Source organism: Hyaena hyaena, unplaced genomic scaffold (assembly GCF_003009895.1).
Source record: "Hyaena hyaena isolate Hyena2069 unplaced genomic scaffold, ASM300989v1 scaffold_196, whole genome shotgun sequence".
Taxonomy (NCBI): Eukaryota; Metazoa; Chordata; class Mammalia; order Carnivora; family Hyaenidae; genus Hyaena; species Hyaena hyaena.
Window position 1 is genome coordinate 364,355 of NW_024080828.1, and position 15,242 is coordinate 379,596.

The following is a 15,242-nucleotide window of genomic DNA, read 5'->3' on the forward strand; positions in this document are numbered from 1 at the left end:
ATCAAGAGGACGCGGATGATCACTATTCCGCACAGTGAGCAGAGGGGGAAACGGAGGTAAGAGAGAGGTGGTGGGTACAAATGTGACTCTTCTCTAGGACTAACAGGAAGAACCTGTGCGCCCCACCACTTTGGAAGCCAAGTAAATTCTTACAGCTTACAGAAAGTAATTTAAAAAGTTCCATTGCCAACACAGGAAAAATATAAACTATAAATATATGTGTGTGTGTATCGTATACAGTTTGTTAATTGGAGTGTGAATGCAGTGGAAAGAGAGTATGAGTAATAGGTGGCTTAAGCCAAATTTAGTTTAGTCATGTCCCTGTTCTGCCAATATACCTCAAGCTTAAATGGTATCACTGAAACTGTTTCAGACTTGAATTGCTCCACAGCATTATCCTCACGCCAACTGGGCTGAAATCTGGTGATAGTACCCTCCTGCCGCCAGATAGACGGTATCTTTTCTGTTTTATTTACTTACAGCATCACTCAAGCTTTATAAGCGCTTATAAGGCTCAACTCTCAATTTGTGAAGCAAATTTATGCTGGGAAATTAGCAGTTTACAATACGAAATATATTTTTATATAGGGAAGGTGGTTGGAGATCGTGTGGTTAATTAAACAGTCAAGCTAATTGATCACCCAACAGAACTGCGAACATGAGAGGCTTAACCACTTTTTGTGACTTTTTGTTTCAAATTTGACCCTGTGATTAGATGAATCTACCTCCCCAACTGCATCTAAATAATAGTGAGCATATCCTCTTCCTTTCCCAGGAAATAAATTCTGCTCCCTGATCACCTGTTCAAGAAACACATTTGGGGTAGAGACCTAGATTCTCTACGTCTTCCAAATTCATCTTTGCTTTTTGTTTTCCATTATACTTTGCCACCTCTCTTTACTATATCTCTCCTGTTTGTGAGAGGGGAAGTGCGTGTTTAAAGGGTAATTATAAGTGTTTTTAAAAAGTCCAAGGGTCGAATGTTTAAACACTAGATGTATGTACTGCATATACATATATAAATATGTGCTTATAAATTAGCATTTGATGACAATGAATTAACAGCCAAGCATCTGGTATGCCCGCTCTTGTCCATAAATCACAAACTTGACCTAAGACTAACCGGTGGTTGGCTTGAAATTTCATGTAAAGACCAACTGTTCATTACAAATCTATCAAAAGTGAACTCACCCAGTTCCGAGATTCAGATGCAATCCAATAAAGAGACATTATTCAAAGTATAAAAATAAGCTATCCATTTTTCTTTTAAGTGGTTTTAATTATGAAAGCAACATAAGTACCTTATAGAGGAAACAGTTACCCAAAATTTTATTCTCCTAAGAAAACCATTATTGTCATATAGCCTTCTTACCATCAGCGTGACTTTTACAGATGTGTCTCTTAAAAAACAAGACATACTTGTATCTCTAAAGGGGAAGTTAGCAAACTCTTACCTAAGGGCCAAATTCAGTCCTCTGCCTGTTGTTATACAAACTGCGAGCTAAGAATGGTTTTTATGGGGGTGGCTGGGTGGCTCAATTGGTTAAGTGTCCAACTTCAGCTCAAGTCATGATCTCACGGTTTGTGGGTTCGAGCCCCGCATCGGGCTTTGTGCTGACAGCTAACTCAGAGCCTGGAGCCTGTTTCAGATTCTGTATCTCCCTCTCTCTCTGACCCTCCCCTGTTCATGCTATCTCTCTCTCTCTCTCTCCCAGAAATAAATTTTAAAAAACAGAAAAAAATTTAAAAAGAATGGTTTTTATTATTTTATATGGTTGAAAATCAAAAGAAGAAATAATATTCCATGAACTGTGAAAATTATATAAAGTTCAAATTTCAGTGTTGACAAATACATTTTTCTTGAGATACAGCCATGCCAGTTTCTTTATGTATTTTCTGTGGCTGCTTTTTTTTTATTTTTAAAAAGTATATAATTTACTTATTTTGAGAGAGAGAAAGTATGTGAGCAGGGGAAGGGCAGAGAGAGAGGGAGAGAGAGAATCCCAGGCAGGCTCCATGCTGCCAACACAGAGCCTGATGTGGATCTTAAACTCACAGATCATGAGATCATGCATGACCTGAGCCAGAATCAAGAGTTGCATACCCAACCAATTGAGCCACCCTGTTGCCCCAGTCTGTGGCTACTTTCTAGCGTCACAGCACCGGAACTAGGTTAAGACACGTGAGGCACTCATCTTGTGTACAGAATTCATGGCAGTGACCAGAAACTCGGTAATAAAGGTAAATAACATCTTAATGCAATATTTAAAAACAACGCAAAAAAAATTCATGATACACAAAATATCAAAATTTTAAAAAAAGCCACATCAGCCCTGCAACAGCAGAACCAAGTGGTTATACTCAGGACTATGTCCTGCAAAACCAAAAATATCAACTGTCTGGGCTTCACCAGAAGAGTTTACCAGCTCCTGCTCCACGTCATTTAAGCCCTACATCAGAAGAAAGGAAATAAACCAAGTGAAATGTATTTGATGAACAATATGGCAGACATGAACTTGTCTCATTTTGACTGTGGTTTTCTTAGAATAAGGAGGAGGAAGGAGGCATGGAGGAAGAGGTTGTACCATGTGACCCAGACAAAATTCTGTGTGACAGGCTGACTGTAATATAATTCCAAATAAGATGAAGGGGTGGGGGTGCCAGGAATAAACTTATAAAGACAGCCAATCATCCAGATGTTACCAAATATTAATTGCCTAAGACAAAAAAAAATGCTTGTTATTTCATTTTGGTACCAGGTTATTCTCCACCATAATTTCACTCTGAGGAAGTTTAGGATACCAGCCACCAACCGTTAAATATTATTTAAATTCTGAACAAGGGAGGGACAGACTCTGCCAAGGATCAGCCTACACTTTTCATTTTTAAGACCTAGTTGTCTGATAACGGTGGCTAAGACATTAAGCCAAACGCTAAGTACTAGAGATGAAATGGCCACGTATTGAGACTAAATAACAGAGAGAATTCTCAAAACCTGATTTCTGCAGATTGTTTTTTTAAATTCTTGCTTGTTTTTTCTGCACTCTGTGTTTTCCACCTATGGGTTTTTATAAGCATTTGTTTCTCTTTTTTGAAGTGAATTTTTTTAACTTTATTTATTTTCGAGAGAGACAGAGCATGAGCGGAGGATGGGCAGAGAGAGGAGGAGACACAGAATCAGAAGCAGGCTCCAGGCTCTGAGCTGTCAGCATAGAGCCCAACGCAGGTCTCGAACCCATCAACTGCGAGATCATGACTCAAGCCAAAGTCGGATGCTTAACCAACTAAGCCACCCAGGCACCCCAAGCAATTTGTTTCTTAACACTGTTAAGGTGAATGATAGTTTTTCATACTTACCCAAAGCAACCTTTGATACTAATCTGCCAGAAGTCTTTTAAATTTTTTAATGTGTTTTTTTTTTTTTTTTTAATTTCTGAGAGAGAGAGAGAGCAGGGGAGGGTCAGAGAGAGTGGGAGACACAGAATCTGAAGCAGGCTTCAGGCTCTGAGCTAGCTGTCAGCACAGAGCCCAACATGGGGCTTGAACCCACGAACCATGAGATGATGACCTGAGCCAAAGTCGGACGCTTAACCGACTGAGCCACCCAGGCGCCCCCAGAAGTCTTTTATTACTGCTGAGAGTCTTGAAAAAATTTTTCACAGGGACACATGTGGAATTTCCTACACCTTCTGAGTCATTCTGCTTTTCAAAGATTTTGTCCTGCAACAAGGATATATGCATTTATTACCTGTACAAAATGACATTTTACCTTGTCCTAGGAACATCTGAGGTCTTAATTTTTGTTCTCAATCAATATATCACGCTTAAAAATTACATGCCCAAATACCCAGTTATTAAATATTCAAAGAGACATCCACTGTTTTATGTCGTATAAAATCATTTTGGAGAAAAATAAAAATCTTTTAAATATACAGGAATCTTACACATTTTAAAAATATCCTTTGTAACAAAGATGTTTGATTACACATGCTTGTAACAAATTAAGAAAGGGAGATTTTTTGAGGACTAGTATATACTCATTATATAATTAGCTGGTAATGATACTTTATATCTGCAACTTATGGTTAACCCTGGTGATTTGACATTTATTTGTGCTTTTTAAGATATGTCTGTCAGATATTCTCTGTGGTGAGATTTATAGACACTCTCAATTATAGACACTCTCAGTTCTGATCTATCAACACAATTACCTCACGTGCTTATATGATCTAACATCTTATTAGAACTTCTGCCATTGTGGTCTGTCATCAGGAATTAATCCTTTCTGGAAACAAAATACTTAACAAATCTCAGAATTGAAAAATTATAAAAATTAGGAAAATATGTCAAGGTTAACATTGTAAAGGTACTCAGGTATATGACCTATCCCACAAGAAAAGTATGACATCTCTGTTAAATAGAATGACCACTAAGTGCTCTGTGTCTGGCTCACCACTTTGCTGTATATATGCAGTGAATGGCATACAGTACCCATTCAATGACTGTTCCTTGAATAAATAAACCCAGTAGATTGAACAAACAATGATAAAACCATGTTAACACATGGTATCATTGTGGACCTTGACAAAGTCTCATTAAGCATTTTACAGCAGTCATTATTTTTTAATGTTTATTTACTTTTGAGAGAGAAAGACAGAGTGAGCAGGGGAGGGACAGAGAAAGAGGGAGACACAGAATCCAAAGCAGGCTCCAGGCTCTGAGCTGTCAGCACAGAGCCCAACATGGGGCTTGAACACCCAAACCACGAGATCATACCTGAGATGAAGTCGGACACTTAACTGCCTAACTAACTGAGCCACTTAGGCACCCCATAAAAAGTTTTTATGAAAACTGGAGCCTATGTTAAAAATGTATAGATAGATAGATGATAGATAGATAGATAGATAGATAGATAGATAGATAGATAGATAGATAATATAGAGAAGGTATATAATAACTCTGTAAGTAAACAGGTCAATACCTAAAAAAATCAGAACAAGTTTTTTAAATGGCTTTATGTCTAAGAGTGGGCTGTTTCTAATAATATTGGTCTTTTTTATTCAGTGACAGTTTGGATTCAGAGTAAAGTTTAAAGTGACATCCTTTAAGGATGAAATAAATGTCCATTGTATTGAGGGCCATCACTCTACCTGGTTACTAGTGAAATGTAGGCTCTGTTCTGTAATTATATTAAGGATTTGAATGGTTTCCATGAGTAATATCTACTCCATCTTAAGTCATAGTCTAAAAGTGTTCCCATTAGTTATTCCTGAAACCAAGAGATTGACCAACGAATGACATTTATTGAGTTCTGAAGGAAGAACAATATATGAAGTTCTTGAGAATCTTTTTTTTAATGTTTATTGTTGAGAAAGAGAGAGACAGAGACAGAGAGACAGAGAGAGAGGGAGACACAGAATCTGAAGCAGGTTCCAGGCTCCAAGCTGTCAAAACAGGGCCTAAACGCAAAGACCGTGAGATCATGACCTGAGCCAAGTCAGATGCTCAACCTACTGAGCCACCCAGGTGCCCCAAAATAATGAATATATCACCCTTCTAATTTTTCTATTAGAATTTTGTAATTTTTTCATGTTTTTGTTTTTGTTTATCTGTTTGTTTTTGAGAAGCTCGGATAGATTTAATTCTACCTATGCCATTGAGAATATTTTCTCTTTGGTCAAAAACATGACAAACACCTGGAAATACAAAGAGGAGTTCATTTTAAAGAATCCGAATGAGCACTGGGTGTTATATGGAAACCAACTTGACAATATACTATTAAAAGAAAAGAAAAAGAATCCAAAAGATCGGTTGTTATGAAGTACTTGAAGTGCTGAAAAATAAAAAACTAAAAGAAAACATTCACCTGGGAGTCCTAATATGTGGATTTTTGTCTCAACTGTGCTAGTAACTGGCTGTGTGACTCTGGACAAGTCACGTAAACTTGCTGGCCCTTAGTTTTGTTTTGTTTTGTTTTTCATCTCTTAAGTGAAAGATGTCACAGAGGGATTTGATGGTTCTACACCCTGAGTCTAAATCCTGGTGGATTCTACAGAAAGGAGTCAATGCAAGGGAGTGTGGAAGAGGTGCCTGAGTTGTGTTTGCCATGAAAGAAGTTGGCCATCAAAAGTTGGGATGCAGGAAAGGCTCAGGCTCCACATGCCACACACTGCTTCCTGCTCCACATAAAGCCGCCTTCTCTCACACAATTTGCCAGCTCAATTCTTTTGGCTTTCCGGACTCTTATCCACAGGACACTGCAATCACTCGCTAGTTTGTGTGTATTTGCTCAGAGTAATCATATTACATCTGCCAACTTATAACGTGGTCCTAGGATGCGGTGGCATATCAGCTGCACAAAAGAAAAGGAACAATCTGAACATTCTTGAGAAAAATTGCAAAACTGCTTTTAGTTCACATAGTGTATTTCTCGTGTGAGATTTCTTTTAATGGGGAAGAGGCGATTTTTAAAAGGAGAAACTCGGATGTTTCCTAAAGCAACATTCAAAGCAATTAAATGGAGCTTTTTAAGCAACATGATCTGTTTCACTCTCTCAATCTCCTCTTTAGCCTTAAGTAAAAACCAAAAGAGACCTTTGAAAAATGATGATTTTTTTTTACATTTAATATGTGATCTTTTCATGTTTCTGCTGTTGTATGCTTTTGAGCTGTCTAACAACTATAGCTATGTAGCCAGAAGACAGGCAGACTTGTCTTATATCCTGTGAAGAGGTGACTACCTGAAGTGTGACAATGAAAGAAAACATAAGAATTCTATGAAGGGTTTGACTACAGAGAATATGGGGCCAAGACCTTCATCTAACCCTGGATACACATTATTCTTAATAATGCATACTGGTCTCTCTCTCTCTCTCTTTTTTTTTTTTTTTTTTTTGGCCAACTTTAAGTAGTGAGCTTACGGAAACTAACAATATTTTACAGAAACAGAATTTTTTTTAAAAAAGCATAGTTCTGTTTCCTGTATCGTTCACAGTTCTTTAATTTGAGACATATCACTTTTATCTCGTCTTGCTTTAACACCAGATTTGGTTTAATTAAATTTATGTCAAATGAACACATGAAACGAAAGGAAAATCAGAAAGCCTGCAGTTGCCCATTAGTGAGTCAGTGACTGCAGTGAAAGGCTTTTGAAGCCTGGCTTACTGCCAGGAAAGCTTGCAATGATGCTCGGAGACACCCATGATGCTTTGAAGGGAAGGACTTAGCTGACCTGAGCCTGCTCAGTGGAATCAGTCAAAATCCTCATGGGTTGAATGTAAAATCTATAATAAGTCTTCTGTCTTCAACCATTTACCTGTCAAAGGAAAAGAGTAGGGGGTGTAAAGCCACAATCCATATAGAAAATTAATTGTTCTAGGCATATTTATTAATTATTATTTATTATTATTGTTATTGATTGTGTGGGTGGATTTGTTCATCTGTTGTGAAAGCAACATGCCAAGCCTTTTGAAAGTAGTGCCATACTGTCAATCTCTAGATATCCTCTATCAAAATGGTATTTAACTTAGGCTCTTCTAATTGAAATAACTGTCAACTAGTCAAATAATATATGGTGTTAGAGCATATAAAAAGCATAACCTTGAAGAACTCACATCTAGAGCTTTGCGAATGTGTCCCTGTTAAAACACCTACGTTTAAAAATAAGTAAAGCCCCAGATGTTTTGATACTCCTCCTAAAATGCAAAGTAAACTATCACATCACATTTGCCTCTGATACCACATACCCCTTGTGTTTTTACACTTGAACACATATAATACATCCCGCCTCAGCACCCCCATGCAAAAATATTTTGAACGACTCTACCAATCAAATGCAATGTTGCTGTAGTTGTTTTTTTAATTTGGTCTTTGTATTCAGATGTTTTTCTGTAGGGGTGTATAGTACTATGGTTATTCATTTTGCTTATTGCAATCTGATTCATTTGTATTTTATCTTTTCAGTAACAAATAAATCATTATTCAGCAGCGGGGTACACTAAACATTGGCAAAATAAGCCAGGTAGCAGCAAGCTTGGTGAACATCTAGAAATACCAAAGGGACTAAGAAAGCCAAGAGAAGGCGCTTAGCATCTTTTTATTTCTCCACTCCTACTTGAAAATAATTGAAGCAAAGTCTAAGTGTTCCCAAAGTCAAAGCAGTATTATCTGAGGTGCCTCTACCATCCAACACTCCCAAGAACCATCAGTGTACTGATTTAATTTCGAATTTGCTCAGTTTTGCTGGTCTTCCATATTTGTGCTGTCTCATATTTTCCACTTATTGGGGTCCTGCTTCTTTTCTTTCTTTCTTTCTTTCTTTTTTTTTTTTTTTTTCTGTTTCATTGATAACTGAAAATAAAAGTAAAGCAAACCAGGGGTAAAAATTCCAAGGGTTGCATTTACTCCATCTTAGCAAGTTTCCATTTATAAATCCAGTGTATATTGGCGTGTTCTGAAGTGTGGCTGCACTGGAAAACCACGCTAAGAGTTGCCTTTGGGAGAATGTTGTTTTGAGAAGAAAAAGGATTTCTGTCTAGAGCTGAATATGAGGCACCATTCCTTGGCCAGTAGCAAAGTCCTTAATTTTGTGGAATTTGTGAAATATGTTGAGCTGGATTCTGCCACTTGCCTTTAGTTGGATATTAGTAGTCTTTCATTTTCATGAGATCAAATGAGATATAAAAATATTCAGTGTTTTCAAATTCCATAGGATATAGTACAATCCTAGTAATATAAGAAAAAAGATGGCTTTAATTTGCATTCACATTACCTGTGATGAGGTTAAAAATGTCAGTTTATATTCAAATAATTCAGTTCTTAAAACCCATGCCTTTCTTTGTTCTCAGTGTACACTTACCATTTAAAATGTTTTATAACATCAACACATACTTCTCCAAATAACTTCAATTACCATTAGAAAGGAACAATTTCATGTTTACAAAATTATCCTGTTATTCCATATTAGTAAAAAATTCTTACTGCCCTATGTATTTCTCTTTACGAAAAACTTGCCAGTCCCTTGAATGCTTTTGCTTAGGAAAAGATAAATTAAATTATCTGTTACAAATTGCACATGATCATGGCAAGTGAGGAGAATCTTAAAAGGCTCTAAGAGCTATTTAAGAATAAAAATTTTAAGACCTAGAATACATCTGTGAACCAGGTAATAGCCTTGTTTGCTTGTTTTTGATTATATTATTATTAGATGTCTGCTTTGTTTTATTCATGAAGACTTTTTGAAAGGGTTACAAGGAGAAAAGCAGGCATTCAAAACTGTCTGAAAGATGGCTCAGAAATATTTCTTCCTTCCCACAAAATATTTGTTAAATAAGTTTTAAAACCGGAATACATAATGACCACAGTATTGGGGGGCAAATTTTTTACTATTTTTTTCCTGAATTTTGACTTATTCTAGTTATCCTGTAGCATAGCTTCCCCGCCCCTCACTAACCCCCCACCCCCGGCACTGCTGATCTAGCCTCTTTATTCCACATTTTAAAACCAAATTGCCAGAAGTGTCTGAAAGGCTGTACTTCAGAAAAAAAAAAAAAAGCACTTCAGGGCCAAGCTTTTGCTAACACACCGAGCATTAAGAGATGAATCAAGGGCGTATAACAGAAAGCCGAGAGCACCTTTCGCTCTGGAATCAAAGGCACACCACGAGGAGTCAACATTTTGCCTGAAGTTGCTCTCTCTGGCTCTCCCGTTGCCTGTAATGAAGTAGCTAAAAGGACATTTGGGACAATCCTGGGCCAGGCAGAGCTGTCTCAGATCCACCTAAAGAATCATAGGCAAGAGAGAGAGAGAGAGAGAGAGAGAGAGAAGATTCTAAGAAATATCTCAATCCGATTGTCTGTATTTGTCCACGGAGAGTAAAATACGTGAAGGCATGGGCCACGTTACTGGGAGCAGAATTTGAGATTCAGTCAGTTGCTCCGGAATCATGTCCAATAAATTGCCACCCGCTTGAACTCTGCCTTCATTCTGATCTGATCCAGTTGATGTGAATTTAGGAGCCGGTGTTTCATTAGGATGCAAATTCCCAAGTTATGTGTTTTCTGACTTCCTCAGCTATTCAAAGTGGAAATGTTGGGATGGAATGATGAGAGAGGAAAAGAGGAACAAGCCGTTCCAAAATGATCCAAGAAGACATTTTACCCACATGTGAGTTCTATCAACAGTAAGGTTCTCTGACGGGAAGGTATTCCTACAGATACTTTTCTACCTCAAAGCAAGGATTAATACAGAAGTCCTGATATTCTGATAATGTCAGTGTCCAACAAAGTACCTTCGTAACACTTCCCAAAGAAAATTGCTTACAGATGCCGTTTATTCATTTATGTTCATACAATGAAGCAAATAGATCAATAAATGGATATGAAGCATTTGGAGCATTGAGGAAGCCAAACTTTATTACACCATTTGTTTTGTTGTAGACAGATGCTAAATTGCAAAGACAGCCCGAAATTCCCAGCCCCTTTTCAGTAAAGGATTCTTTTTTTAAGAATTAAAAGCATAGGTCTGTTTTAATATTACCTCTAAATAAGTAAGTAAATAAATAAATATTTTCTTTTTTAGGTTAAATAGTTTCTCTCTTTGGTAACGTTGAGAACACAGGGTGAAAGGCAAGAAAATGTATCTTAAACATGATGTTAAAAGACATGATTACCCCTCATACAAAATAAAATATTTAAGTGAAATAAGGTGTCTTATTTATGCAAGTCCAACTTAGAAATCAAAAGAAAGCATTTGGCCTCAACTTGAAGATGGTATATTTTTTCATGACTGTAAATGTCCACAGGAGAGCCCACATCACATTTAGTTTTTAGAACAATAACTTGTTTTATCTGTTGTCAACATTGGTACATAAAATGCTTGGAGCATATGTTAGAAATCACAGAGTTCCGTCTTCGAGTTCTGTCCTCACGGATTCCCCCGGTCTAACAATATCATCACAGAATATTCAAATATTCACAGCAAAGGGACACACAAGTTTGAAGGTTCCAGTCAAACTGATTATACAAAGTAATAACACCACGGCCGTCCCCACATGAAAGCTGACAAGTCAAAAGGGGAGGTAATGTGCATTTTCACTGGCAAATGCTAGTGTGTGTGGAAGACAGCCTCACTCCTGTGATCAGAGCCATCTATGGCAGGTAAGGATTTTGATTAAGACCATCACCATTGCAGAGAAGCAAATTTGAAAGAAACAATAAGGAGGAATGTGCCCAACGCACATCTAAAATATTAATTAACACACCTCCAGACAGATGAGCACTTACATTTCAGTTTCAAAGGCAGGGTGAATTCGTGAACTTGGTTCACCATTCCCCTTTGCATAGGGATGGGGTTCAAACCAGGCAGCGATGAAGTCACTTACAGTTTGCAATTCAGCTGTCATGTGGAAGTCTGCAGTAGGTATGAGCAAAATATACACTGAAGAATATGTGGCTCGGTATTATACAGCAAAATCGAACTTTGCAACTGCTTATGCATAATTAACTATCTGGGACTAGCCTGCCCTGGTGTACCACTTTATAGAGCAATAAAAAATTAAACTAAAAATACAGACTCCTAGGTAACTGTGGTCACAGTAAAACTCTGTCTTCCTTTGCAGGCTTATTATTTCCTGAAGCTGTGGCTGACAGCTTCTATGAACACACATTTTTGCATATATTTTGTTTATGTGCAAGCCTTGGCATTTCAGCCATCTCCTGCTGAGGCCCCTTCCTACCATATGCTTCTGTTTTTCTTCATTAGGTGATGTGATCCCTTTTGACTGTTGCATACACGTGAAAGGACAGTGAGCTGGGTGGGGGAGAGGAAACCCGGCTTTAAGAGAGTGCACGTCAGTTGGCCTTCAGCTGTTTGGAGCTGATTGCCTCTGACAAGTGTCGTAGCTACTCGTCCTAATGGACGTCTCTTCTGTAGCAGAGAAGAGGTGAAAAGGATGTAATTTCCAGTGAAAGAAAGCAACGTGAACTATTATTTAATTACTCCCTAATATAAAACTCCCTAGGAGTCCCTGTTGATTTATAGTTCTAGCCTCCCCCTTTCTTTATTAATGAACGATCTAGTCTTTTAATGCGGTGCACTTAAGTCACACCTGTTATTGATAGAGACTTTCCCAAACAGAACAAGGCAACCTAATCCATTTTAATGCTCTAAGCATATATGCTTCTCAAGTGTTTTATTTTCTTAAATATAGAACCTGCTCTTTCACCTTGTAGAAAACAACAACAAAACTTGCATTAGTGTTATCCACGATTTTTTTTTTTCAGTGATCGAGAAGATTGGGTAAGCACATTTTTTTTTTTTCCTTATTGCTCTGGTTACTGAACTTTTCAACTCTCTGGCTTCCTAGAATCAATTAAAATCCTCTTTATCCACCCCCCCCCCTCCAATCCTCACACCAACAGGGTGCTGAGTTAAGGAGACATCGTTTTTGCTTTGTTTTCTAACCTCATGCAATTTCTGAATATGCTGAAATTGATATTCGTCAACAATCCCATCTTCTACACAGCATTCATTGCCCTACCAGAGAACTGTGACTTCAGAATCTGAGAGGAAGTAGTAATGCCAATCTGTTATTTATTGTCAAATGACAGGGTATTTTGCAATCAAGTTGTTTCTATTCATTTCTCTCCTTGGGGAAACAGTACAGGCATAAACGTGCTCATGGGACATTTTAGGTTGAATCCTGTTCACATAGCATATTAAATTGGCACCGCCATTTTAAGAAGATTTAAGTAGTATTGAGAAGATTTAAGTAGTAGCTGGCTTCTGTAAACACATTAAGTATGTAATTATAAGATTATATTATTTTTCCTTCAGTATATAGTTTGTAAGAGTAATATTGGTGAAGTTTCTTACATTTTCTTTTCTTTCTCTTTTTTTGGCTACTACTTCTATTTGCCTTACCCACTTTTCCTGAATTATTATTCTTTCAGAATCTAGATATGTAGTAGCTTATACTATTTGAGATCCAGTATTTCACAAAAGGCTACATATTAACTTCAAGAAAACACATTGTGTTTGTGCCAAAATCTCATATGGGGAATAAAACTTTCTGTGTTATACAGTCCATATGTTTAGTTCAATCATTTTTAGCTCATATTAATTTTTAAGTATTCGTCTTTCATTTTGCTATGTCCATATGTAGTCGGGTAAAACTTTGAAAATTGTGGTTTCTTTTTAAATGTTGCCAATTTGCTGATTTGGATATGATCAGAAAACCATTCATACAATAATGTTACACTCTGTTGTTTTTTCTATCCTATATTTCTGTGTTCCTGAGAAATAATCACATCTGCCTAATTTAAGTATATGAAAGAAACAAACAGATCTCAACAAATGACAATAATACAATTTTATGATACAAGCTTATATAAAGGGTTTTTCCAAAGCTAAATCTCTGACTTTTATTATAGACTCTAATATTGTTCTTTACAGTCATATAAAGAAATATATTTTTATCCAATGACTGTCATCAATGTAGATCTCTGATTTGTATAGAAAGAGTGTTAATGCATGTGGATGCTATTTCCTATTCACTTAGAATACTGGATTACTTTGAAGCAGAGTATGAGTAGAGTATGAGTGTGTAATTGTTATAAGTGAATCATTTCTTTCTGATTTACTTACATTGCTACAAATCAAATATTGATCATCTTGGAGGAAGAAAGGCTACTTACATGGCTGTTTCCAAAATGAAAGGGTAGTTATGCCAAAGTGAACAATTTGTTCTCCTCATGCCGATTAAACATTTTGACTCCTGATATAAAATTTGATAGTTTGACACCAAATGTTAAAAATAGGGAAAAAACCCACCAAATTTTATGAAGGTAAAATTTTATTTTCCACTGCAGTGTACAATAAGAGAATGTTCTTGCTCTTTGTTATAATTCTTATTACTATATCTGAATTACTCAAATAGCATCACACAAACGTTTCCTTTTCTTTTATAGTTCCTCAAGAAAAGATGAAAAAAATTAAAACTTGAATTCTAATGTTTTCACTGTAAAATCAATTAAGCTTCATCTAGTTCCTGATGATAATACATTACTATTCCTTCCTCTGTTGTTTCTAAATATTTGTAGAGGGTGAAGCAAAAACATGATTATTAGATAAGTAGCTGTTTCCTTGTCTCATTTAACAGAAAAGACTGGGAGATTTCATGCAGTAAGGTAGCATAGAGCAAAACCTGCTGACTATATTCAAGGTCTAAACTCCACCACGAATACAGATATTACAAAATATTTTTAAAGTTGGGTCTTTTTCCAGAGTATCTTAATGTTAGTTAATCTGGCTTGGAGAGCATGAGAAAGACTATTTAAAGGTGCTGCATTTGCTATATAACTGACCATCTTCTACTTTAAGAATTTTTTATAAGATTTATGGCATGTTACAAGTTTTAAAGAAGCGTGAATAATGAAAGTTTTCTGTGAGGATGAATACAAAACTACCTAAATCTTACACCTTTGCTAATGCTGAAGAAGGTTTAATGCTAAGCTCTGGAAATAAGAATTTTCTCTTGGACTAATGGAAATGTTAATATTCATTAATAAAAATGATTTTTGAAATTTTTATTAATGAAAGAAACACACACACACCAAAAATTATAGCAACTGAATTTTAACAGGCTGCTATTGGCTCTGAGGGCAAGCTCCTTAGTTTTAAAAACTGATATGATTCTAATAAGGACATTTTTACAGAGGAGCTTCAAAACCTCTTATAACATAAAGTATTTTAAAAAATTGCTTCTCTCTTATAAAGAAAAATATAATATTCAGCACATAAAATTTCAGGAAAACAGGTGACTTAAACTAGATCTTGAGACTAGGGAATCTCAGAGCAAGCCATCTTTTACTCAGCTCACTAGCATCCTTGACATGATTTTAATTTCTTAAAGCAAGTTCACATATCTTTATGACCACGTTATTAATGATGCAAAGACTCACCCGAATTCTAATATATAGCACTTGTCTTATTATCAAAGAACCTTCGTGAAACTCAAACGTATCCCCCCCATCATCTCTGTAAAGAGATCTGTAAACGAAGAGTCTTTGAACGCCACGAACACAAAATGAACATTAAAAAAAGTAAAAATATATTTCTACCGAGAAGCCAGATGGATTTTGAGTAGCAAAAGCTTAGGTCTCCCAACATCTATTTCAATTTGAGCGAATAACCAGAAAGAATACTGCGGTTCAGAAATTCTGGCAGCAGTTTCTTCCCGTTAT